The 24,982-nt window shown below is 41.0% G+C and overlaps 1 protein-coding gene and 1 long non-coding RNA gene across 6 annotated transcripts in view; both read left to right on the top strand.

The window, feature by feature from the left end:
- UNC5D (unc-5 netrin receptor D) overlaps positions 1-24,982 on the top strand; it is a 597,345-nt gene that overhangs the window by 157,107 nt on the left and 415,256 nt on the right. The window lies entirely within an intron of this gene.
- On the top strand, positions 4,982-6,372 carry LOC307179694. Its single transcript, XR_013825514.1, has 3 exons — positions 4,982-5,032; positions 5,781-5,993; positions 6,301-6,372. It is a non-coding gene; the product is annotated as an uncharacterized lncRNA (long non-coding RNA).

Raw genomic sequence — 24,982 nt, 5'->3', positions numbered from 1 at the left:
AAGAAAATGACATTGGCCTGTGAGATGTCCTTTGCGAGACAGAACAAACGTAGGGCACCGTAGTAAGTGAGTAAGACCCAAGGGATGGTGGCTGGTGAGCTTCGTTGGGAAGAATGTTGGACTAAGAAGCTCAAGTGAGATGTGTGTGAGGGAGCGTGGCTCTTTGGAGGGGAAGGAGGGAAGGCAGATGCTCTTTTGCAAGTTCATGCCATTGATACAAAGAGAGACAGTTGATGGAAATAGATGAGAAGACTCTTCTGGTTCTTCTTGAAAGTCACGATCCAACCAGGTTACGGAGTTTATTCAAAACCTTTTCTACAGTGTGGTCCCAACCTGCTTCTACAGTATCCAGTTGCTCTCCAATGTATCTGTGCTCTGTAACCAGCCACCCTCCTCCTCCACCTCTGTTCCATCAGCCAGGAACAATCGCTCCCAACCCACCGTCAATGCCTGTACTTACCATCTTCTATGGGCAGTTAAAACCATATTTCTCTCATAAAAATGTCCCAACTGCCTCATAATGCTAGTCCTCTTTTCTACATGGCCTTTGGTAAACTGGGGTTGCCATCCATCGTGTCCTTACCTCTCCTAATATATTTATTTTATGTGCGTGTCGTCGTCTTTGGCGAGATGTGAGGCTCTTCCGTAAAAGCATGACACGCCGTATCATTTGTCTTCTTCTCAGATCACATGCTGCCTGGAACTTTGTTGTCCAGCACATATGTTTTGTTCGGCCACACGGATCACTGCAAACCTTGATCACAATACTACCATCCTTATGTGGGGCACAGGAGTCCTTTTAGGTTTGTTAGGGAGATGCTTTCTGCTAGAACTTTGCCCTGACTCAGGTGTGGAGTGACTATTGTCCTGTGCTGGGGAGCACAGGTGTCCTATTTGCATTTGAAATCTTCTGGGAACAGCTTCCTGCAGAGCACAGCGGGAGCGCGAGGGCAGAGAGCGAGTGGTGTGCCTCTGTGGCTCCTGGCTTTGGGGTTATTAAAGCAGAGTGTTGCTGTAATTGCAGCACAATGGGAAAGCTCCCCATGTCACCTTCCTGGCTGCTGACCCCAGCCTCCTGCTGGGCAGCCTCCAAACACATTAATAAACCTCTGTGGGACCACAGGGACAGCTGGAGTGCCTTTGATTCATCTGCCCTTGTTCCTCTGGTTTATCTGTGTTTACATAGAAAGGTGGTGATATTTACTAGCAGAGTCTCCAGGTGAGCCATGGGGGAGACATTCCATATCTGTGATCTCTGAGACACAGCGGGTCACTTTTCTGAAGGATTTAGCAAAAGGGTCACATCTGGCCTTTTTTAAAATGTGCTCTTCTTCTGAGCCCATCCATTTGCTCTGAGCTTACAGTTTTCCTGTGAGAGAAGTCGTCCGTTTCTATTACATATATTTGTGTTTTCCTTTTTATGCGGTGCATCCTTTATTTTCTTACCATATTGCAAACACTCCACTGTCATCAGGGCTCTTGCTGCCTCTGTGCCATCCTCCGCAGAACTCCTTGTGTAATACTTGGTACATAGTGATGAGGTGATCACGAATCACTTCCAGCAGCTGCTGTCTCCTCACTCACCTCCTGTTTATCTCTACCGCCAAACTTCTAGTGTTTTTTAAAAACTTTACTGTGAGGTTAAACAGGCTGCCTTCCTAATCCTGTCCCCTGTCTCCTCGCCTGTGATGTCTTGTGACAGCCCTCTCCACAAGGGCGTGCACACGTGGTCCTTAAATACACCTCCTTAAATGCAGATAGAATGACCTGTGTGAATGCCGTTTTCTGCCCAAACAGGGAATTTTACCTCGTGACTCACTTTTCACTTGGTCTCAACCGTCCAGGTCTCTTGTAGTATTTCCCTGAAGCATCCAGCCTCTTGCATGGGTTCCAGGCAGAGCAAAAGGATTTGAGGAAACTGGCACAGTTCTTTTTTTTTTTTTTTAACGTCTTTATTGAAGTATAATTGCTTTACAATGGTGTGTTAGTTTCTGCTTTATAACAATCAGCTATACATACACATATATCTCCATAGCTCCTCCCTCTTGTGTCTCGCTCCCACCCTCCCTATCCCACCCCTCTAGGTGGACACAAAGCACCGAGCTGATCTCCCTGTGCTATGCGGCTGCTTCCCACTAGCTATCTATTTTGCATCTGATAGTGTATATATGTCCATGCCACTCTCTCACTTTGTCCCAGCTTACCCTTCCCCCTCCCCATATCCTCAAGTCCATTCTCTAGTAGGTCTGCGTCTTTATTCCTGCCTTACCCCTAGGTTCTTCATGACATTTTTTTTTTTTTAGATTCCATATATATGTGTTAACATGTGGTATGTGTTTTTCTCTTTCTGACTTACTTCACTCTGTATGACAGACTCTAGGTCCATCCACCTCACTACAAATAACTCAATTTTGTTTCTTTTTATGGCTGAGTAATATTCCATTGTATATATGTGCCACGTCTTCTTTATCCATTCCTCTGTCGATGGACACTTAGGTTGCTTCCATGTCCTGTCTATTGTAAATAGAGCTGTAATGCACATTGTGGTACATGACTCTTTTTGAATTCTGGTTTTCTCAGGGTATATGCCCAGTACTGGGATTGCTGGGTCGTATGGTTAGTGCTATTTTTGGCATAGTTCTGAAGAGCAAGGCAAGCTTTGCATTTCATGTCAGGCTGAAAAGGATGGGAAACATCCCATTGGAAGCAGAGGTTCCTGTACTTCAGAATCACTCGGCAGGCCCCGGGTGTGCTCTTTGTCTCAGGTTCCCTGGCCTGCCGACCCCATGACCCAGGCTGTCTGAGGCTGACTCCTGCTCGTACCCTTGAACTCCAAGCCCCAGATAGTGTCGAAAGGTTCGTCCCCTCCAGTTTGCCCCATATCCAAACCCTGTCCTACCCTGTAAGGGTGCACATTCAAAGTCTCCTGCTAAAAGTGGGGAGCATCCTCCCCCAACCTCAGTGCCCAGCCCCTGTTTTGGGCTGCACCTGCCTGATCCCGGCCTGGTTTCTGGTTCCCAGCGCTCTGGAAAGCCCTGTGACCACCCAGGACACGGTGCTTATACCATTAGTCCCTAAGTTTTTCTCACTTTATTTATTTATTTTATTTTACTGAAGTATAGTTGATTTACAGTGTTGTGTTAATTTCTGCTGTACAGCAAAGTGAGTCAGTTACACACACACACACACACACACACACACACACACACATTCTATTTCATATTCTTTCCCACTGTGGTTCATCACAGGATATCGAATATAGTTCCCTGTGCTCTACAGTAGGACCTCCTTGTTTATCCATTCTCTATATAATAGTTTGCGTCTGCTAATCCCAGACTCCCCATCCATCCCGCCCCCATCTCCCCTGCCTCTTGGCAACCACAAGTCTGTTGCTAAGTCCCTAAGTTTTTGAACTCATTCTTCTACATGGGCTAGTGGGAGTGATGGAGAGCGCTGAGCAATCTGGGTATTTCTGTTCCACACCTGGCTTTTCAAGGTGCTGAGGATGGTAGAGCCCTGTGGAAGGAAGGCTGAGGAATGGCTCAGGTGTAGCCTGGAATCGTAGCTCTGGGCTGGGGGCTTCCGACCGCGGTCCCAGTCAAATCGCCTTCCCATCATTGTGCCTCACTGGCATCGCTAAAGAGCAAAGGGCCAAGCCCCTGATGGTGTCAGGTTGCAGGTGTGGAGCTGCTCTTTGGATTTGGGGGAAAGCCCTGGAAAAGGGATAGAAGACATTTCTCTATTTTAGAGCTCTTATTTTAGTGCTCCCTTCCATGTCAAGGAGAATAGATGTTTCTTTTGATTTCCTATATTGCTGATTGTGGAAATGGGAGTGATAACATTTGAGCTGTAGTCTCTCGAGCAGAGGAAAGAATAGAAGTCATCTAATTCAGCCTGCTCATTTGACAGGAGATAACCGAAGCCTGTGGTGGTTTACGTGCCTGCCAAGGTCACACAGCCGCTCGGTGAGGGCGCTTGACTGCCTCTCCAGTGTCCTTCCCATTGAGAGTGACACTGCCCAGTTTGTTTAGCTCCATTTCAGCTTATCTCCCACCAACCCCATGAAACAATCCACCTTCCTCTTTTCCCCTTTGTGTAAATGGCGTCACACCAATTCCTTAGGCCCCCAGGATGGGCATCTTAACCTCATTATCCTTTCTCTTCACACCGTCCGTCACTAAGCCTGGTGGATTCCACCATCTCTGGATCTGATGTTACCTGTTCTGTTCCTTTCCTTCTCTTTGTATTCTTTGTGCTTGGCACTTCTGTCTGCCTGACCCTTTCCCGCCATTGCCCCCAGTGGGTTTTCCTGACTTCCTGGGGGGCATCCTGCCCTAACATCTGTCTGCCAGACCCACCTCCGATTGCATGGCTGCAATCCTATCTATCTTCTGCATCCCCGGCCATCTGAGTGTCCCTGGACTCTCTGTTGCCTTAGAATCTCCATCTGAGATCCCAAGTTAGGGAAGCCAGCGACTCAGTGAGGAGAAAACAAACACTGCGGCTCACCTTTACACGAAGGCTCTGTGAGGAGAGACGCAGGGCATATCGGGGCTTCATAAGGTTAAGGCTTCCTCTTCTAGTAGCCTGAACAATGTACACTTTGACATGTTGTATACTTGTCTATATTTATATATACACACACACATAAATATGTCTGAATATATTTGCATATATTATAATATGGGGGCTTCCCTGGTGGCGCAGTGGTTGAGAGTCCGCCTGCTGGTTCAGGGGACGCGGGTTCGTGCCCCGGTCCGGGAAGATCCCACATGCCGCGGAGCGGCTGGGCCCGTGAGCCATGGCCGCTGAGCCTGCGCGTACGGAGCCTGTGCTCCGCAACAGGAGAGGCCACAGCGGTGAGAGGCCCGCGTACCGCAAAAAAAAAAAAAAAAAAGTTAAAAAATATAATATGGGGCACACGAACATTCCATCCTGTCTGAAAGAATGATGTTGCTTTCTAAGGCGTGATCTTTTATTTAGGGGAATGTTGAAAGCTTTTCGGGAGGAATACCACTGAAGGATTCCTTGGGTATGATTTTTTATTAATGTTGATTATACTTTTTAATTATAATTTCATGCTTGTAAGAATCTGGCTTCTAGATTAGAAAGTTGAAAGGGAGGCTTATTTGAACTTGAGCTCATAAAGCAGAGACAGCAAAAAGTTTACTGTAAAATTACAAATTAGATGAGGAAGGAAGATTTGGGATCTTATGCAATTAGGAGTGATGTACACTGACAGTTACAGCAATATGTCAGTTCATCTGTGTTTGTTGTGTGGAAACTGATAGTATGTCTATATTTGTGTCAAAGTTCTTAAACCTATAGCAGTTTTCATGACCATTTTCAAGAGAAATAAAAAAGTCCTGAAGATTATTGATTTATCTAACATTATGTATGCCATCGCCTTGCTCTAGACCTTACCTTCTAATCAACCAAAACATGTTCACTGGATAATGAGTAGAGGAAGGTATTGTGTTAAACTCTGTGGACAGACACAAAGAGCTGTGTGTACATGAAAAAAAATTCTGCCAGAGAAATTATTGATCTAGTTAAATAGAGTACCTTATAGGTATTCAAGTCAGTATGATAATCAGCATTAAAAATCAGCTTCCTGAATGTTCCAAAGGAGTGGAAGAGAAAACTTCTAGGAATGAGAATGAGATCTGTGTGGGTTGACTGGGGTGATCCTGAAAGATTTTACGGAGCAAATGACACTTAAATTTTGCCTTTAGAGTCCAAATAATTTATCTTGTTCTTTTTACCTCTGCCTGTTGCAGGGCCCTGAATCCTAGGTGACTTATAACTGCAGACTTAGGAGCTGGGCCAGCGGTGCCAGCTCTGTTAACAGATGTCTCCCAGCTATTTGCCCCACACAAGCCCCTCACTCAGTGCTTCGTGAGATCCTCACCTAATCACCAGCTCTGCTACCCTATCTTCCACCAGACTCAGCTCTGGGCCATTTGGATGTTTTTTAACTATTATTACTTAGAGTGAGTAATTTAATTCCAGAGATGATGATCTATATTCTTTTAAGTTTCAGTAAGTAGTCATTAGAATGCTTAATCTCAGGCATCTTTTTTTTTCCTCCAGTCTGGAGCAGTGCCATGCGTTTAGATAGCGCTTATTAAATTTTTAGCCCTGCCAAGCCACTACGATAACATGAAATATTGAAGTTTTGCTCCTTTGATTTTAGCCTAAAGCCTTATCACAAAGCATATAGTCACCCTGTGCTTTGCACACTCGCCTGGGCTTGATTTGACAGAACCGTTGATTCCTTTTCATGCTTTCTTGTCACAGATTTCTGCTGCTTTTGTTTTGTGCCGGAGTTTTCATTTCATATTAAATCTTCATTAACTTAAAAGGTGAGTGGATGTCGTTCAGCCACACCTGCAGGACCACCTGTTTGAAGGTTGGATGTGATATCAAAAATGAATGTTGTAGCGCTTTGAAGGGATTCATTTGCCTTTGGGATTTTAATAGAACTTTGTAATTATGGATTATTTCAGTACAAATATATATATATATATATTTTCTTTTTTTGGTACGCGGACCTCTCACTGTTGTGGGCTCTCCCGTTGCGGAGCACAGGCTCCAGACGCGCAGGCTCAACGGCCATGGCTCACGGGCCCAGCCGCTCCGCGGCATGTGGGATCTTCCCGGACCGGGGCACAAACCCGTGTCCCCTGCATCGGCAGGCGGACCCTCAACCACTGCGCCACCAGGGAAGCCCTTGCAAATACGTTTTTAAGTAACAAGTTCCTGCAAATCTTGACACCATACGCCCAACATAAAGCAATCTCAAATAACCTTGAGGAGTTCTTCACAGCTCTGCAGAGGCTAAGATAAAAATCTGTCAAGGTGAATTAAAAGGCATCTAGAAGCTTCGAATATAAGGTTCTGTGTTTTCCCCTACAGGAAGTTGATGGCATTTTTTGATATGTAACTCAGGCCAGACAGCTGTATTTCTTATTCTCCTTTACACGTCTGTGATGTCCTTAAAGAGAAGAGAAAAGAACATTGGCGAGACTTCCAGAATTGCCTCAAGTCACTTCTTCTAAGAGAAGACAGAACTTGTTCGGGGTCCTTAGCTTACACAATTATGAACAGAGATGCCCCTTTTTGTTTTTTGATTTTGAAAAAGTAACGTTTCCTTTTGTTGATTTGAGATTTTGCGGGATCTATTATTTACTTAAAAATATACAGTTTTTTATTCAACTTAGAGTTTACTGGCTAAAGTACTTTATCTTTTGTGTTGTCTTGAGACTGAGCTTTGATATTTTATTGGTAATAATTCTAAAAGATGAATGAGAATTGCAAAGGAGTTTTTTGCTTTGTAGATTTATAGTGATGGTGACTGGACTTGGTTCCTACTGTCACATCTCAGAAAGGACATTCACACCCGCCAGCTTAAACATTGCTTGTTTACAGAGCCCAGTATACTGGGGAGGTTGTCTGTGCCCCTGTGCTATGACTGTGACTGTGAAGCTCTTGTGAAAGTTTGTGTCTCACTTTTATATCCTTGATCATAACCACTCTCTTAGTTTATAGATATTATAGACATTTTGTTAATACTTACATCATCTCCTTTTGACTGAACGTGCCAGGAATTTCGTGCCATAAGACTGCACAGGCCCAGTCAGTTCAGATTTGGATGGAACCTCGCTTAAAATATTCCCCATTGGGAAGTACCGGAGAAGAACATGCATTTCGTGGTGGTTTGATAGCCCGTTATAATTTAAAGAACACTTTCATATCAATGATCAGATTTAAGCAATTCAGTAAGAGGGCAGTTTATTATCATAATGATTTTCTGGACAAGGACCTTCATCACAGTGACCTGACCAGCAGTTCACCCCCTGGAGAACCAGAGCCCAGGCTGGGACCCCCATGCCTTTTAACTTAGGACTAGTGTTGCTTTCACTAATCTGCACCATTTCCTGCAACGCCTGTCACAAACAAGTGTTCCAGTTAAATGTGCTAGTTAAGGGTGGGGAAAATCTGTATACATATTATAGTAATTAGATATTGCCTTTGAAGAGCCTGCAGTCATATAGAGGGGATGAAAATTGTAGGGCAGGTTGAGAAGTGCTATTAGAATTAGATAATTTTATACCCATTCCTTTGAGTTCATAGAGGGAGAACTGACGTATGTTACCTGAGAGGTTTCTGGGAGAAAAGATCTTTCCATAGGAACTAAAGGATAAATAAGTAGGTAAAGGACATCTCAGGAAGGGGGATGGTGTGGGCAAAAACATTGGCGGCATGGGAGAGTGTAGCCTGTGGCTGATTGTAGGGAGAAGTAGAAACTGAGGCTGAACAGGTGGGATTTAAAATAAATTATAGACTAAAGCTTAGCTTCTGAGTTATGACCTTGTTTTGTACTTGAAATATTCTTAATTTTTTTTGTTTTTTAATTTTTTACAGTAGCTCCTTGTTGGTTATCTGTTTTAAATATAGCAGTGTATACATGTCAATCCCAAATGTCCTGATTTTTTCATAAAGCTAAGTCCATCAAATATACGTGTGTGCATGACAGCAAAAGCACCCAACAACAAGAAAAATGTTGTCTTAGAAAATTATGGGTGTGTTTATAAATTAGCTCTGTTTCCCACAGTGTTTAGAATAGGCTGGGCACATAGAATAGGGATTCAGTGAATACTTGATTAGACACACAGGTATACCGTCAGTGTAGGGGCATCTGCATCTGTACATTGAGACACGCCTTGCTTGTGTCCCAGTCTCTCTCCTTCCTCGCCATTTAGTTAGCTTGGAAGCATTTTGTGTCTTTCAAGTCCATGGTGGCAGAATCAACTCTCTAAAAGCCCCTTCTGTTGTCAATGCCCATTTATTTGGTGGAATTTTGCTTTCCAACAAGTCTGCTTGTTCCTTAAGTGCTTTGGGACTGCCTCATGAAATGCAGGGCTCTTCATCAAAGTTACTGATGGTGGCCATTGCACAAACCCAAACTGGGACAAGGGGAAGAAAGAGGTGAGCCATTGACCCACATTTACAGATCATGCAATTAATTATCAGGTAAAAGGGACACTTTATTTCTTTCCGATTTTTTAACTCGACAGGTGCTTGGAGATATTTGCGCCCCCAAAGGAAGGTTTTTCTCTACCTACCATAAATGTAGCCCTGGAGTTTGGTCTGACTGGAGTTTACATTTTTTTAGGTCTGTGGGGTTTATAGTTTGGCAGCAGCTAGACCAGTCTAGATGCCCCAAAAGGCACGGGGCTTATCTTTGGAACCTGTGGGAAAGAATGGTAAATTACATGGGAGCCCTTTGGGAGAGGCACTGAAGCTGAGGTGGTGAAAAGAGCCATGTGTTGAAGATGCGCCCCAAGCGGTCTCCTGAGAACGCCGGTGTAAGATCAGAGGAGACCTTGGGTAGCAGCCACGGCTCAGCACACTGTTTCCCTAGTGAAATTGGGTTTGCCAGTGCTGTGGAATCATAGAAATTAAGATGGGAAGGGTCTGCGCAGTCTCATCCTCACCTTCCCTGCCTGCCAGCCTAGGGAATTGCTCCTGACACTCGAGCCTCTAGTTCTTTGTCCAGTCCACTTTTAAACAATGCAAGTGATAAGGTATCGATCTTCCCTGGTTCTGAATTTCTTTTGATTTGCTCAAGCTGTCATTCTGCACACAAACTCTTGTAGCTCCGCACCGCCTGAAACCTACATGCCACTTCCCGGCGGGACGGTTACTCTATTAGACAGGGTCACCCTAGTTGCTTTGTGCTCACATCCTTTTGTCTTCCTGTTCTCAACAAAGACAACAACAGTAGGTACCCTTTTCAGCTTTCGTGTTCTATTGGTCTTATCTTACCTTTTTACCAATACTGCATTCTCTTGATTACTGTCCTTTTATAGTAAGTCTTGAAACTGGGTTGGTTGTCCTCCGGCTTTGTTCTTTTTCAGAATTGTTGACTATTTAGTGCCTTTGCCTTTCCATACAAATTTAAATTCAGTGTGTCAATATTGACAAAAAAGTTGCTGGGATTGGGATTTTGTTGAATTAAATACAAAGGGATGGTCTTTCTAGATGAAAATTTTTCTCATGTTTCACAAGAATTTCTGACATCTCTAACCATATGCAAGCAACAATTTTGTATTTGGTTGTAGTAGATGGCCTCAGTTTCCCCTTCTAACCATGATTCAATGATGTCTATAATTGGTTTATTTTATTAATTTAGTTCTCAGGCATGTCTGGTAGCATAGAACAATTGTTGTATGTACTCAGAGTTATAAAAGGGATTATTCTGTATTTGAAATGTCAACATTAAGGCCTAATATGACTTTTTTAACTTCTTTCTCGCTAGTTTTTCCTTTTTTAGCAAAAATTTCTAAGTGGAAAAAGAAGAAGAAAGTTAGCTATCACTGATTTTCAAGCCATTTAACCCAAACTCTCTAAGAGCATCATGTGTTCAAATTTAAAGATGGACTTTCCAATAGAAATTATTACAATCGTTAGCTAAAAGCAGAAATTGGGTATATCTTTCTTTAGACACACACACACACACACACACACACACACACACACACACACACACACACACGATTTAAATAGGGAAATCACTCAGCTCTGAGAGCCAGTAAATTAATTGCTTGCCTTTCTAACCATAGTTCCTCATTGTATTTTAACTGGAAGATTGAGTGATTTCTTCTGTTAATTATTTTTTTTTTGTAAAAGGAGACAGTGCTGTGAAAGGGAAATCGACAAAAAGCCTGAGGAGGGAAAAAAATCGTCTAGGTTATAATTTTTAAGAGCTCTCGCTGTATTTTTAACCAAACTCTGGCTGCATCGAATCTGTGACGTATGAAAAATTTTTTGGATTCCCCTCATTTATCGTGTTTGAGCAGTAAAGAAAATATAATTGAAGAAATGGCATTGAAGAGTATTCTGGGTTGTTTGTTATCAAAAGTGACACGCGGGAGGCTTTCCACGTGAAATTTAAACATAAGAAGTGGCTAAATCTGTGACTGTGGAGAAGGGACAATTTGAGTTTCTTTTTTTATTTTTGAAAGTTCTGGTAGAAAATGATACGGGCAGGGCTTACTTTTTTTTTCCCCCCTTTAACACTGAGACTCTTCTAAAGGAGATGATGAGGGGGAGTCATACTGACAGTGAGAAGTCACTTGTAAAATGTGATTATTGTAATTTGCAAAACGATAGCAAGAAAGAACCTGCCCCTCCCCCATAGCGGGGGAGAATGACGCAGAAGGATGTATGAGAACCTCGGGCCTGAGCAGTTTTCAGAGATATGTCCCTTCTCTGAAATTACCTTCTTTGCCTGCTCAAAATGCTTGTATTTGGGACTTGGGTAGTGGCACAGTGGTTGAGAATCCGCCTGCCATTGCAGGGGACACGGGTTCAAGCCCTAGTCTGGGAAGATCCCACATGCCGTGGAGCAAGTAAGCCCGTGCGCCACAACAATTGAGCCTGTGCTCTAGAGCCCGCGAGCCACAACTACTGAGCCCGCACGCCACAACTACGGAAGCCCGCACGCCTAGAGCCCGTGCTCTGCAACAAGAGAAGCCACCGCAATGAGAAACCCACGCGCAGCAACAAAGAGTAGCCCCCGCTCGCCACAACTAGAGAAACCCCGCACGCAGCAACTAAGACCCAATAACGAAGATCCAGTGCAGCCAAAAATAAATAAATAAATTTATTTTAAAAAAAAAAGAGCTTCTATTTGCTAATGCGGCTAAGTTCTTCAATATTAAATAAATAATTTCAGTAAATAAAAAACAGTAGAGAGAAAAGCGGAATTGAGATTCAGTGTGAAGACCCTGGAGCTGATTCTCTAGCTAGGCCACATGGTGGCTGTGCAAGTCTGGATAACTTCCTCAGCATCTCTGATCTTTAGTGTGTTCGTGGGCAGGATGAGGATGATGCAGTGATCATTAGATGATCCATCTCAGTAGATTTTCTGAGTACATATATTTAGAGAGGGTGACTGGGACCTAGTCAGTATGCAATAGAAGTCAGCTATTATTTTCATTATGACTAACACTAAAAATAATTTTTGAAGGGGTGTTCTATGTATTTGGGAATATAATAGTGTGTAAATGAATGCTACCTGAGTTCTTTTCTGAAAGCAGGCTGTGAAGGGATAAGTAGTTGGAAAGAGAAAGAATACCAGATTTCCAAAAGAGTAGCACACAAAAGTATGAGGAAAGGGCCAAGAGTGAGTAAGGAATAATACTGACAAGGAAATTCTTAAGTCCTGTTCAGGAATCAGCTTTCTCTTAAGAGGGAAGGAAGATTTGGAAATGGAAACTAATTGAAAACTCTTTAAATTGTCTCCTTTTCCCTAAGATGCTGAGCACTGAATCTTCTGTCCGCCGTACTTTGAGCAGGTGTTTCCTCGTTTGCACAGCCTCAAAGGTTTAAATCAATGTCCTACAGCCTTGGAAGAGTAGCCCAAATAAAAGGGTTGTAAGATCAAATAGGTCCCTGGCAAGTGCATGGCGTGACTTTAGTGTTTCGGTGGGAGTTAGTACTCATACCAATCTGTATGCATGCTTTTAGTGAATTCAGTTAAACACAGAGATTCTTCCTATGTGTAATCCCCATGCTCAGCACTGTAGATACAAAGATACGTGAAAATTAGCCCATGCTATCAAGATTCTAACATGTTATTTTCTGCAGTGGCTGTTCTCTTTTGTTTGTTTGTCTGATTTTATGAATTGAGAGTGACTGATTTGTTCCAGAATGTGTTTGAATAAATTATCTTTGGTGGTAAAATTTGGGCATTGCTAAGAGAGTCAACATTTAGAAGTGAAAACACACTCTTATGTTGAAAACCTCAGGTTTCCCAGCTGAGTAAAAATGAGTAAGACGCTTTTCTTTTTTAACATCTTTATTGGAGTATAATTACTTTACATTGTTGTGTTAGTTTCTGCTGTATAACAAAGTGAATCAGCTATATGTATACATAAATCCCCATATCCCCTCCCTCTTGTGTCTCCCTCCCACCCTCCCCATCCCACCCCTCTAGGTGGTCACAAAGCACCGAGCTGATCTCCCTGTGCTATGCAGCTGCTTCCCACTAGCTATCTATTTTACATTTGGTAGTGTATATATGTCCACGCCACTCTCTCACTTCGGCCCAGCTTCCCCTTCCCCCTCCCCGTGTCCTCAAGTCCATTCTCTACGGAATAACACACTTTTAAAAATAGATGTCAGCATCTCTTGGGGTGACTAGTGTGATTCCTCTCACTGAATCCATTCATAGTTTATTTTGGTTGCTTTTTATGTTTTTTCATGAACTCCAGAGTTGATAAGTAGACAGAGGAACATTTGGAGTGTGTGTGTGTGTGTGAGAGTGATTATTTCTTAACTGGGTGGAAATAAGATTCTTTAAACTTTTACCTGTGGTTTTCAACAGTAACGACGCATCAGAATCACCTGTGTGGAATTTTCTTTACAAATACAGAAACTCGGGGTCCATCATGGAGATTCTGACTTTGTAGGTCATGTTCTGCCGGTGTCTAATGCTAGGATTGAGTGGCCCTGCCTTTTTTTTTTTTTTTTTTTTTTTGATTCCTGTTACTTATGGCTTTTTCAAGCTGTAAGAGAAAAGAACTAGGGCTTTGCTATCAAATTTTAATGTGCATGCAAATCACCTGGGCATCTTGTTAGAACGGGGTAAGGCCTAGAGCTCTGCATTTCTAAGATGTTGGAGGTGATGCAGATGCTGTAGGTTCTTTTTTTTTTTTTTAACATCTTTATTGGGGTATAATTGCTTTACAATGGTGTGTTAGTTTCTGCTTTATAACAAAGTGAATCAGTTATACATATACATATGTTCCCATATCTCTTCCCTTGCTGTAGGTTCTTGACCCACATTTTGAGTAGAAAAGAACTGGGTCAAGATTTGTACTGTGGATACCATACCATGACTGTAATTAGGAGAATCTGATGCCCACTGTTTAACCTGCAAAAACCCCCATGTTCTTCCCCTGCCTATTTTATAATAAACAGAAAGGAATATTATGACTTGCTAAATGAGTTGCCCTTTCTTCCTTTACAAGATGAAATATATATATTACCAAGCCTGAAAACTACTTTGTGGTATAGAAAGGATTTTGCAACCACGGTTCACCTCCTTAATGTAATTCTAGAAGTTAATGTTCTGACTGATAAGAAAAAAATCAGTCTTTTAGGGCGATATATAGAAACAATGAGAAGTTAAAGGAAATGAGAAAGAATATGTATGTGGCTGTCTAGATACAGTTATAATCATCATTGCCTGTTAAAGGAAGGTACTTAGTTGTTATACCTACCTATTAAGAGCATTAACTTAAAGTAGGTTTGAAAAACTCACCATACATAGTAAGTCCTCCATAACTGTAGTTATTGCCAATATTACTATTGTTGTGGCTAGCGTTATCATCAATGATGGCAGTGCTCATTTTACATAAGATCCTTTTAAGAGAACTCTCTTGGTGTTGGGTACGATATAAGGAAAAAATAATTCCGAAGAGAAGAATTCTGAGAATCAGAATCTTAAAGGGATAAAAAAAAAAAAAGCAAAAGTGCTCTTTTTGTTAAGTAAACACGCAAAAGAAATATTTTTCCTGTTCGTTGATAACACTCTGGCACATTATTAATCTTAGCAAAGTCTCTCTAAATGTACTGATGCATGTATTCCATTTTCAAATATCTCGTTAGTTCCTCCTTATTGATTAAATGGTCATGTTTTCTAGGGAAAATCAAGTTCCAACTGACAGATAACTTGGATGTAATGGATGATAAGTCTTCTTCGTTGTCATCTGAACTGGTTAAACTAATGCATTAACCTCCTCTCCTTATTGTTATGAGAGAGTTTAAAAAAAAAACAGCACAAGAACAAAAACTAAATTCCATATGCAGAAACACAATTGCTTTTAGCCACAATGTCCAACTGCTTTAAGACATTTGATGAGTCTTTTTGCTTTGTGAGAAGTTGGAGTTTATATGGATTCAGTCTCTGTCCACTCATCTGTCACTGGCAACCAGGCACAGACTGGAGGGAATTAAAGCTGGGAGAGTGGCATTAAGCATGTCATATGCCTTAGGCATAGTTGGAACCGTCTTGATAAAGACATTTTTGACGAAACTGGACCTCGTTCTGTTGAGGTTCATTCAACCTTAGTGTTGTAAAATACAAGGTTATGAAGGGGAGGAAAAAGCCATCTCATATGCTCCCCCAGGTGGATTCACGGGAGTTTTCTTCTCATCATTCCTCAGCTCCAGATCCGTTCTATCCAACACAGGCCAACCAAATTATTCTTTGGAAATGGTCTTGTCCCAATATGAGAAACAAATACATCCAGAATTTGAGTGTATAATTAAAAAAATACAGCAACACACAAATGAAAAAATGTGATATTTAATCAATGTACATTTTCATCTCTGGAATTCCATTGTTAAATTTCCCCTCTCAGCTTAGTAGGAGTCTAAAGTGTACTCTAGATACACGTGTCTTTGCCTTTACAGCCATATAAAGATATTTCCAGGTATACCCATGAAAGAAATACCCCATCTGTGTGTATCCTTCTCCAAAATAGGAAAATCTGTTGATTAAGCAAAATAAGTTTTGTAGACTTATTGTAGTAAAGAAGAATACCTACTTGGGGAGTACCCTTGCAAGAGGGGGAAGGTGATGGAGAATATTTGTAAGATAGAAGACCTAGTTAGGTGGGTGAGTTTGAGGTAGGTCTTGCAAGGTGAGGAACTGGTCAGGATTGGGCAGTTCTGGGTGTATAAACTGGTCTGGAGGGCACAGTGAGATCAGGGTGTGAGTATTGGTGAACAAGTCTTGCTGTTGAGTCACATATTTTACATAGTTTACAATCTTATTTTCCAGAAACAAAAACAAAAAAAGCATTTCCTTTTGACTGGTTCCAGTGTTCATTACCATAGGAACTGGAGTATGTCATGGTTTCAGTTCTCAAACTTAATGATGGAGAAATGATATGTATTAGTGTCTTACTGCTGCTGTAACAAACTACCACAATCTTAGTGGCTTAAAAAATACAGGTTTATTAGTTTACCATTCTGAAGGTGGGAATTCTAATATGGGTCTTACTAGGCTCAATTCATGGAATCAGAAGGGCTATATTTTCTTTCTGGAGGTTCTCCAGGGAGAATCTGTTTCATTGAAATTTCCAGCTTCTAGAGGTTGCCCACAAACCTTCCCAAGTGGCCCCTTCCTCCATCTTCAGTCAGCAAAGTTTCATCTTTCTGACCCTTCTTCTCAAAGTTATTGATATATCTCCATCTTCCTCTTTAAGGACGTTTTGATTGCATTGCGTCCACTCAGATAATGCAAGATCTTCCTCCTACTGCACGGTCACATCTGCAAAGTCCCTTTTGCCATGAAAGGTAACATATTCCCTGGTTCTGAGGATTAGTATGAGGACATCTTGAGGAGTAGAGAGGCTGCGTTATTTGGCCTACCACATGGGAGATAGATTCCACAGAAATTGGTAAACTGTGTCCTCTTGCAGCCTTTGGCTACCAGAGTTACCTCATGGTACAGATAATTCTTTAGTAATTCTTGAAGCATTTATTTACATTCATAAAAAGCAAGAATTGTAGAGCTTCTCCTTGTAATAAGATGGATGTCAATGAGATCTATTTGATAACATTTATATATTTTGTTCTTTAAAAAAAAGTTTTGTGTTGTTTTGTTTTTCTTGAGGAAACTACTGTTCTTTGTATACTAGTTAGCTCCAACAGGACACTTAAGGTGATTATACAAATATAATAAATATCGAATACCTATTCCTGCTTTTTATCCTCTGTAATCTAATGACTCCCTTGACACAGTACTATTTCAGATCATCTTCAGTGAGGAGTGACTTGCATTTAGCTTTTTATATCACACCGTCATATAGATCATTCTCAGCAATGTTTTATGTAAATTAGGAATCTTTTCTGTCACATTGCAAATAGTACTCACCGAATTAAAGACCTCTACAGTGTAGTCTTTGCATAATATGAAAAGCACCAATGAAATGCATGGATTTGAGTGCCTGACTTTAATTACTGAAAATGAAGAGCACCTGTGATTCAAGGGAGACATGCCCCCCCCCTTTCATTACCATAGGGTCTTTCAGACGTGGATGCTATTTTCACCTCAAACCACCTCGTGACAATTTTGTGGCTCTGATGGGAAGTACTTAAGGGAAGGGGAAAGAAATTGAATTGTAACTGTCCAAAGAGGCATTTTTCTAGTTTTATAGAAGTTTTGCATTAGATTGGAATAATCCACTGTAGAACTTAAACAAAGTTGATCTCAGCTTTCAACTTTCATATGGCTAAAGGAATAAATATATATCTGGTTTAGGAATTTCTTTTCCTTCCCTCTTTTTCCTTCTCCTCCTCCCTTTCTTTCTTTGTGTTCTCTCTCCTCCATTTCTCCTTTCTTCTCTCTCTTTCTCATTGTTTTCTCTCTTTTTCTTCTTAGCCCTAGATGTTTAAGTGATGTAGGTATATTTTAAGCAAACCACCTGACCATTCTGTCATGGAACTAATGAGGTTTGTCACAGGACTAGTTAGTTCTCCCTATCCAGAAGAAAATTCTATGTATAAGAATATTTATTTTATGATTCTTTACATGATGAAAAATTGGACATTACCTAAATACTCACCAAATAGAGTTAAATAATTTATGAAAGCAGTGCAATGTAGTCACTATATGCTGACATGGAAAGTTATAGAACAGTAGAATCGGATTTGTGGTGGATTTATGTTTCTTCTTCTGGGAACTATTTACAGAGTTTGTACACTAACACAAACAGTTTGTCCACTAATGACAAGTGACTTCTCTGTATATACAGATTATTTGAAATAATATTCAAAAAACCATGTATCTCTGTGCTGAGAAGAAGAATACGGAATGATATATTAAAAACTAAGAATAGTATTGAAGTAGTTTTGGGGGTTTTATTTCCTACTTTTTATACATCTGGATAACTTGAAATTTATGAACAGCATTTATTTTTACTGTCTAAAGGAAATGAAAATTAAGGAGACTGAATTTATGGTTTATAAGGTACACCTCAATAAAGCTGTTTAAAGCAAACATAAAAGCAAAAAGTATGATGAGATCCTACACCAAAAAAGACAAACTAATGCCAGCTTCTGTGTCATCCATAGATTATGAACATTAAGGAAATAGAAGAATTTTTATGTGAGTATGAAGAGGTATTATTTCTCCCATTGCAAGAAATCTTGTCATTATAATTATCAGGTCACTGTAGTAATGAGAAATGCACAGGGGCCAATCTCTATTTAGATCAAGAGTAATGTAAGTTGGGTAAGTATTCTTTCTGTATCTCCAAAATCTAGGTGAGAACCTGGCACTTGGATGAATAGGTGGATGGAGAAATGGGAGTACCTCAGCCTACCCTCAGCTTTCTTTGGCAAAATATTCATTTGTGTTCCCCTTCAAGTGCTTTAGGTATTCATATTTATAAACAAAAACAAAATCCCCAAAATATAGAGCTATTCTTCTTTCTTCATAGAACTACTGGGAAATTACATGGATAATATTTTTGAGTGCTTTGGGAACCTCAAATCAGAAGGGAGACCTTTTATTCAAAGCAGTGGTGGTCCTATGTGAAAATCTTACAGAACAGGGACTATTTCTATTTTTACTGCTTTCTGCTAATATCTAGCACTCTCACTTGAATACTTGGACAGTTCATAATACTACTTAATTATGAAAATGCAGTAAATATTGTTTTTCCCTAAAGATATGGCTATCAGTAATAGAGGATTTAACCCAATAAAGTATTGGCATATCTGATAGAGTAAAAGACAGCATTCATTTGACCAGCCTTTTCAAGATCATGTAAAAGAAAAAAGAAAAAAAAAAGAGGAAAAAAGAAAGGTGGCCAGGAGAGATTAGGTAGTCAAGGCTATAAGATAATTATCTTTTTTTTAACATCTTATTGGAGTATAATTGCTTTATAATGGTGTGTTAGTTTCTGCTGTATAACAAAGTGAATCAGCTATATGTATACGTACATCCCCATAACCCCTCCTTCTTGCGTCTCCCTCCCACCCTCCCTATCCCACTCCTCTAGTGGACACAAAGCACTGAGCTCATCTCCCTGTGCTATGTGACTGCTTCCCACTAGCTATCTGTTTTACATTTAGTAGTGTATATATGTCCGTGCCAATCTGGGATAAACCCCTCCTGATCATGGTGTATGATCCTTTTAATGTGCTGTTGGTTTCTGTTTGCTAGTATTTTGTTGAGGATTTTTGCATCTGTGTTCATCAGTGATATTGCCCTGTAGTTTTCTTTGTCTGTGACATTTTGTCTGGTTTTGGTATCAGGGTGATGGTTGCCTCGTAGAATGAATTTGGGAGTGTTCCTCCCTCTGCTATATTTTGGAAGAGTTTGAGAAGGATAGGTGTTAGCTCTTCTCTAAATGTTTGATAGAATTCGCCTGTGAAGCCATCTGGTCCTGGGCTTTTGTTTGTTGGAAGATTTTTAATCCCAGTTTCAATTTCAGTGCTTTTGATTCGTCTGTTTATATTTTCTATTTCTTCCTGGTTCAGTTTCAGAAGGTTGTGCTTTTCTAAGAATTTGTCCATTTCTTCCAGGTTGTCTGTTTTATTGGCATATAGTTGCTTGTAGTAATCTCTCATGATCCTTTGTCTTTCTGCAGTGTCAGTTGTTACGTCTCCTGTTTCATTTCTAATTGTCTCCCTCTTTTTCTTGATGAGTCTGGCTAATGGTTTATCAATTTTGTTTATCTTCTCAAAGAACCAGCTTTTAGTTTTATTGTTCTTTGCTATTCTTTCCTTCTCTTCTTTTTCATTTATTTCTGACCTGATACTTATGATTTCTTTCCTTCTGCTAACTTTGGAGTTTTTTTGTTCTTCTTTCTCTAACTGCTTTAGGTGTAAGGTTAGGTTGTTTATTTGAGATGTTTCTTGTTTCTTGAAGTAGGATTGTATTGCTATAAACTTCCCTCTTAGAACTGCTTTTGCTGCATCCCATAGGTTTTGGGTCATCGTCTTTTCATTGTCATTTGTTTCTAGGTATTTTTTGATTTCCTTTTTGATTTCTTCAGTGATCTCTTGGTTATTTAGTAGTGTATTGTTTAGGCTCCATGTGTTTGTATTTTTTACACAGTTCTTCCTGTAACTGATATCTAGTCTCATAGTGCTGTGGTTGGAAAAGATACGTGATACAATTTCAATTTTCTTAAATTTACCAAGGCTTTATTTGTGACCCAAGATATGATCTATCCTGGAGAATGTTCCATGAGCACTTGAGAAGAAAGTGTATTCTGTTGTTTTTGGATGGAATGTCCTATAAATATCAATTAAGTCCATCTTTTTTAATGTATCATTTAAAGCTTGTGTTTCCTTATTTATTTTCATTTTGGTTGATCTGTCTATTGGTGAAAGTCCCTACTGTTATTGTGTTACTGTCGATTTTCCCTTTTATGGCTGTTAGCATTTGCCTTATATATTGAGGTGCTCCTATGTTGGGTGCATAAATATTTACAATTGTTATATCTTCTTCTTGGATTGATCCCTTGATCATTATGTAGTGTCCTTCTTTGTCTCTTGGAATAGTCTTTTTTTAAAAAATAAATTTATTTATTTATTTGTGGCTGCGTTGGGTCTTCATTGCTGTGTGTGGGCTTTAGTTGTGTCGAGCATGGGCTACTCTTCGTTGCACTGCTCTGGCTTCTCGTTGTGGTGGCTTCTCTTGTTGTGGAGCCTGTGACTCTAGGTGTGTGGGCTTCAGTAGTTGTGGCTCGCGGGCTTAGTTGCTTCGTGGTATGTGGGATCTTCCCGGACCAGGGCTGGAACCTGTGGCCCCTGCATTGGCAGGCAGATTCTCAACCACTGTGCCACCAGGGAAGCCCTCTTGGAATAATCTTTATTTTAAAGTCTATTTTGTCTGATATGAGAATTGCTACTCCAGCTTTCTTTTGATTTCCATTTGTATTGAATATCTTTTTCCATCCCCTCACTTTCAGTCTTTATGTGTCCCTGGGTCTTAAGTGGGTCTCTTGTAGACAGCATATATATGGGTCTTGTTTTTGTATCCATTCAGCCAGTCTATGTCTTTTGGTTGGAACATTTAATCCATTTACATTTAAGGTAATTATTGATATGTATTTTCCTATTACCATTTTCTTAATTGTTTTGGGTTTGTTATTGTAGGTCTTTTCCTTCTCTTGTGTTTCCTGCCTAGAGAAGTTCCTTTAGCATTTGTTGTAAAGCTGTTTTGGTGGTGCTGAATTCTCTTAGCTTTTGCTTGTCTGTAAAGATTTTCATTTCTCTGTTGAATCTGTATGAGATCCTTGCTGGATAGAGTAATCTTGTTTGTAGGTTTTTCCCTTTCATCACTTTAAATATGTCCTACCACTCCCTTCTGGCTTGCAGAGTTTCTGCTGGAAGATCAGCTTTTAACCTTATGGGTATTCCCTTGTATGTTATTTGTTGCTTTTCCCTTGCTGCTTTTAATATATTTTCTTTGTAGTTAATTTTTGATAGCTTGATTAATATGTGTCTTGGCATGTTTCTCCTTGGATTTATCCTGTATGAGACTCTCTGTGCATCCTGGACTTGATGGACTATCTCCTTTCCTATATTTGAGAAGTTTTCAAGTATAATCTCTTCAAATATTTTCTCAGGTCTTTCTTTTTCTGGGACCCCTATAATTCAAATGTTGGTGCGTTTAATGTTGTCCAAGATTTCTCTGAGACTGTCCTCAATTCTTTTCATTCTTTTTTATTTATTTTGCTCTGCAGTAGTTATTTCCACTATTGTATCATCCAGGTCACTTATCCGTTCTTATGCTTCCATTATTCTGCTATTGATTCCTTCTAGAGAATTTTTAATTTTATTTATGATGTTCATCATTGTTTGTTTGCTCTTTAGTTCTTCTAGGTTCTTATTAAATGTTTCTTGTATTTTCTCTATTCTATTTCTAAGATTTGGGATCATCTTTACTATCATTACTCTGAATTGTTTTTCACGTAGACTGCCTATTTCCTCTTCATTTGTTTGGTCTGCTGGGTTTTTACCTTCCTCCTTCATCTGCTGTGTATTTCTCTGTCTTCTCATTTTTTGATTCTCATTTTGATTCTTCTCATTTATTGATATGTATGTTCCTATTACCATTTTCTTAACTTACTGTGTTTTCTTAACTTACTGTGTTTGGGGTCTCCTTTTTGCAGGCTGCAGGTTCATAGTTCCCGTTGTTTTTGGTGTCTGCCCCCAGTGGGTAAGCTTGGTTCGGTGGGTTGTGTAGTCTTCCCAGTGGAGGGGACTAGTGCCTGTGTTCTGTTGAATGAGGCTGGATCTTGTCTTTCTGGTGGGCAGGAGCACGTCTGGTGGTGTGTTTTGGGGTGTTTGTGAACTTAGTATGATTTTTGGCAGCCTCTCTGCTAATGGATGGGGTTGTGTTCATGTCTTTTTAGTTATTTGGCATGGGGTATCCATCACTCTAGCTTGCCTGTTGTTGAGTTCAGCTGGTCTTAGCGTTAAGATGGAGATCTCTGGGAGAGCTTCCTCCGTTTGATATTATGAGGGGCTGGGAGGTCTCTGGTGGACCAGTGTACTGAACTCGGCTCTCCCATCTCAGAGGCTCAGGCCTGATGCCCGGCTGGAGCACGAAGACCCTGTCAGCCACACGGCTGCTAGTGTTGGAAGGTCTCCTGAGGAGGCAGGGAGTGGCTGTGGCTCACCGCGGGGACGGGGACGCTGGCATCGGAAGTTCTGGAAGTGCTCCTTGGCGTGAGCCCTCCCGGTGTCTCAAGATAATTACCTTAAAGTTTTTGTGGATTCTTGTTTGCTTTTGTTGCTGGAATTGTTATTTTGTATTTAAAGAAGATTTTCTGTGAAGAATGTATTTTTATACCTGATCCTAGAGAGTGAGTCATTTCAAATGGTCGGAGAGGTTGTGAATAATCAACACACCGTCCGCCAGATCTGCACAGTGTTCACATCTCTGTGTTCAGTGCTTCCTTCCAGAATAGGTAGGTGATGGCTAATTCTGTTTTACCACAAGGTAAGAAAGCACCTTTTAGTCAGAAAAAAAAAATCCACAAACACTTCCTCAGCCTCTGACATTATTTTCCTCTGACGTCTGCAAGTACCCAGTCTCTCCCTTCTGTCACTTCTCTGTGGCCCACAGCTGAAGAATTTAAACTTGACTCCTCAGCTCCGTGGAGTGGCCAAGGCACAGGAACACTGGGAAATTTACTCTGAATGACAAGAATATATTGTTACCGGTTATTTCTTTCCTTGGTATGATGACTTTATCTCCCTGAGGAAGGGAAAGAAAGCCCCAGAACATAAGCCATGTGAACGCCTGTTTGGAGAGCATGTAGCTTTGATAGTCATTAGATGAAGTGGTCCCTGCAGTCATATCCGTGAAGTATTCATCCTGTATTATCCACTCTCCCTTCTTTGATCTGCTGTTATACGGTAAGTCCCCTACGTACGAACCTTCAAGTTGTGGACTTTCGAAAATGCAAATGTGCTTTCACATGTCCAGTCACATAAGTTAGTTCGCGTGTCAGTTGTACATTGTCACATGCGTGCAACCTCTGCAAGTGGTTGTGCTTTTGTGTACTTTACTGTACAGTACTATATAGAGTCCAGTAATACAGAATCTTTATTTCAAGCCCAGGATGTCCAGAAGCAAGCGTAAAGGCAGCGGTAGATAGCCGATTGTGTTACTTGGGTACCGAGGCTAACATTGTTGGACTTACAAACAAATTGGACTTATGAACACGCTCTTGTATGTAGGGGACTTACTGTATTTTAGTCTACATTTTGGCATTTGATCATTGTGCCAGGGGTCCACCCTCCCTAGGAGGATGCACAGGACTGAGCCTATGGTTGTACTCATGGCTGTGATGTATTACAGTGAAATGTACAGAGTGAAACTGGCAAAGGGAAAGGGGCGTGGTGGAGTCCAGGGCCACCAGACACCAGCATTCAAGAGTCCTCTCCCAGTGGGGTCACAGAGGAGGCACTTAATCCCTCCAGAAACAAATTGTGACAACATGTGTGAGGTGTTACTGCTCAGGGAGGCTCATTGGAGACTCAGTGCCCAGGGTTTTCACTGGAGGCTGGTAAGGTGGGCACCTTCTGCCTGGCATGAACCAAGATTCCAGACTCCCATAAGGAAAGTAGATGTTCAACATAAACCATGTTGTTTATGTTAACAGTCTAGTCCAAGTGAGCCATTGTATCAGTTCTGGCAGTGTCGGAAACCCTCTTAAAATCCAGGTTCCCAGAGGCCAGTTAAAGGCCAACTTTGTAAACATGCCTTTTAAAGGATGAGTAATCTGGCCTGCGAGGTGAACCCTTTTCTGCACAATCTATGTGTTAATAATATACAATCTTTTCAACTTGTGTACCGAGTGGCAGCTGTATATCAAGTTGCCACCTGGTACACAGCAGGTACTTCTTGAAAACTCAGGTGATACCTAACATCTTGCCGAAACTAACAGTTGCTTTCCTTGCCTGCTCCCTTGTCCCAACACACAATCATCTAAAAGACAACCAGGGTTCACCCAGCTCTGTTCTCTCCCTGCCCTGTCCTAGTTCATGCCGCTCTCATCTCTAGATGACACTGCCATGGTAACCTCCGAACTGCCTTCTCTGTTCAGTGTTTGCCCTCTGCTAATCCACACGCCACAGGGCAGCCTGAGACTGTTTCTTAAAACTGGAGGGTGTTACTTCTTTACTTAAAATTCTTCCTTGACTTCACATTGTTCTTAAGATGAACTCCTGTGTCTGGAATATGACATCCACGAGTCCCCACTCATCCAGCTCCATCTGGAACCGTTCCGTCTGTTATTTTGCAGCTGTGTGGGTCCTTTCTGATTTTATCAAATTCACTGAGCTCTCTCCACCCTCAGGCTCTGAACAAGCTCCTTCAGACCCCAGGAACACCAGTGTTTCTTTCTTATTGTTAGACTAACACCTATTA

This window comes from Stenella coeruleoalba (genome assembly GCF_951394435.1).
Source record: "Stenella coeruleoalba genome assembly, chromosome: 21".
NCBI classification, from domain to species: domain Eukaryota; kingdom Metazoa; phylum Chordata; class Mammalia; order Artiodactyla; family Delphinidae; genus Stenella; species Stenella coeruleoalba.
This window is presented reverse-complemented; position numbering and strand designations above follow the sequence as displayed.